This window comes from Dipodomys ordii, unplaced genomic scaffold, assembly GCF_000151885.1.
Source record: "Dipodomys ordii isolate 6190 unplaced genomic scaffold, Dord_2.0 Scaffold9, whole genome shotgun sequence".
In the NCBI taxonomy this organism is placed as follows: Eukaryota; Metazoa; Chordata; class Mammalia; order Rodentia; family Heteromyidae; genus Dipodomys; species Dipodomys ordii.
In genome coordinates, this window is record NW_012267225.1 from 12,058,447 (window position 1) to 12,061,410 (window position 2,964).

The following is a 2,964-nucleotide window of genomic DNA, read 5'->3' on the forward strand; positions in this document are numbered from 1 at the left end:
ATCTTTTCTATAGAAACAGGCAATCCTCCTGCTGAAATTTCTTTTTAAATTTTGTACTGGCAACATCCTCACCACATAGGATTCATTACATGTGCAATCACCAGACTCCCAGAGGAGCCATCAACAATTGTGGGAAAATGAGCTTTCTGGAAACTTTGCAGAAAATGGCATGTGAGGTTAGCACTATGGGAGGCCAAGAGAGACAAAAAGATTCAAGTGGTTTAATACTCATGAGCTGCTATTTGAAGAACTATTTGATGATTAAATTCAGACAATTCAGAAATGAGTTGAAAATAAGGACGCCAAGCATGAAGAATTTGGTAAAAGCGTGAATGCTAAACTATGTGAGAATCATATTTGCATTACAGAATGTGACTGTGATAAATCTGAATAATGGAAAACTGAGAAGATAACTAATTCTCTTTCTCTCTCTCTCTCAAACACACACACACACACACACACGTGCATATTAATCAGGATATGAGAGATTACTAACATTCTCCTCTTCCCAAAACTTCCTCTCTCAAAGGAAAGACTCAGGTCAGAACTTTATTTTATTTATTTATTTACTCACTTTTGTGCCAGTCCTGGGGCTTGAACTCAGTTCTGGGAACTGTCCCTGAGCTTCTTTTTTTGGGGGGCGGGGGTCCGGTCGTGGGGCTTGAACTCTGGACCTGGGCACTGTCCCTTAGCTCTTCAGCTCAAGGCTAGTGCTCTACCACTTGAGCCACAGCACCACTTCCGGCTTTTTTCTTTTTGCTTATGTGGTGCTGAGGAATCGAACCCAGGGCTTCATGCATGCAAGGCAAGCGCTCTACCACTGAGCCACCTTCCCAGCCCCCTCTGAGCTTCTTTTGTGCAGTCTAGTGTTCTACCAGTTGAACCACAGCTCCACCCAGCACTTTTTAAGTTGTTTATTGGAGATGAGTCTCTCAGACTTTCCGACTCTAATTGGCTTCAAACAATGATCCTCAGATCTCAAACTCCTGAGGAGTCAGTGTTACACTTATAAGCCATTGGCGCTTGGCTTAGAACAGTTTTTGTATGTTTGTTGTTACTATTATCTTTAACCATTGTACAAAGGAGATCCAAGTCAACATGTCAGCTTATGACATTGTTCTCTCCAAGCTCTTCCAACACCATCCATCCCCTCAGTTCCATTTTCAGACATGTTCATTTTGGTTCCGAATTTTAAATTAGAACTTTTAAATTAGAATTTTTTGAATTATTATAACCACTTAAAATTTAAAATATTAAAAGGAAATTCTTTCCTAATTTCTTCTTCTTTGAATGTAAAGTTAATTCCATTAACAGTAAAGAATCATTCTTGAAGCTTCAACATTTCCTTTTGCTAGTTTTTCCTATTATGTTTGAGTGAAATTAAGTATTAAATTTTTCATTCAAACTGCATGTATGTCAATTATACAAAAATCAGGTATCCATTTAAACATTCTATATTACACCTTCATAGCTCCCATAATAGGAATTTGGTAGTGCTTTACTCTCATTCTCTTATACTCCAAAAACTTTACAGTAATAATCATATAAAAAGAAACTGATATTGGTCTGATAGGAAAACAATATGCCATGGCAAATAACTGAACATCTTTATGTGCTTGCTTTGCCGTATGTTTTTCCTTCTCCCTTCATTTTAGCAGGCAGCCAGCTTTGTAATTCCTTGCCTATAGCTTTTTTGCAGATGACAGGCAGCTGAACCGAACTTCATAAAAGCACCAATCTACTGTAAAATCACTCTTCAGTGTTTGGGTTGAATGACAAAAGGAAATGGACTTGTGGGTCAAGGACCAACAGGAAAGAAAATTTCATCAGACTGGAAATGGCAGGCAGGACTCTGGATTCTGAATGCGGTGGTTATACCTGAGAAAGGTGAGCTCCACTGATATGTCAGCTTAAACTTTCTAGTGCCTAAAAGGTGGGAAAATTACCAGATTTTAAAACAAAATTCAAATGAATATGTATTACTTTCAAACGGAGAGTACTCTCTTTCTATAATAACCAAGGGAGGTTAAGTTCTACCTGCCTGCTCTCCTCTGGAGTTACTGGCACTAGTAGGAAGATCACAAGTTAGCTAATCAGAACACTGGCAGACATTGTTTTATCTCATGATCCTGATCTTCACAGACACAGGACCACAGAATGATGGCATGGAAAAATATTGGGCCAATAAGACTGTCTGGAAAGGGAGAAAGCCAGGAACATCTCTGAATTAGGGACCCGGATACCCAGAGAAAGTACGAAGAACTGACTTCTAAAAGATAAGGGAGCATGACAACACAAAAGCTAGTCACGTAGGTGCTCATTTCAGAAACCGGTCCCACTAGAAAAGTGAGGTTTTTGAACAAATAAAATTGTCAATTCATGAAGCTATTACATGATAGGTCAAAGCTTGAGAGTTGACAGGCAAAAAAGATGCATTCAGTGAGTGAGAAGTAAATGAAGAATGAGTACTTGGGAAATGGAATGATTCACAGTGTCCGAGGTACCATGAAGGGCTGCCTAGATGGTTATACTTGACCAGCCAAATCTATTGACTTGAACAACTGCTTAGGAAAACAGGAAAATGTAAAGGGCCTCATTAGCTTCTGTTCCAGAAATTATGTTACAAGCAATTCTTTCTAGAAGTGAGACTCATGTCAGGAAGTCTGGCTCAGGCCTGGCTTTGTCTACTGATGGTATAGACTTGGCACCTGCTCTCCCTCATATGTAATATATATATATATATATATATATATATATATTGCTATGATTATCTCTTTAAGGATTACCATTCAACATGTCAGTTTATGAGTACAATGCATCTTGCTCAGTATCATCCCTTTCATAATTCTTCCCCAGTCCTCCCAACCCCATCCTTCACATATGCTTAAGGGATGGCAGCTGGTGTAGAGGTGGGTGCAGTGGTTCATGCCTTTAATACCAACTACTTAGCTCTCATCAAGGTGA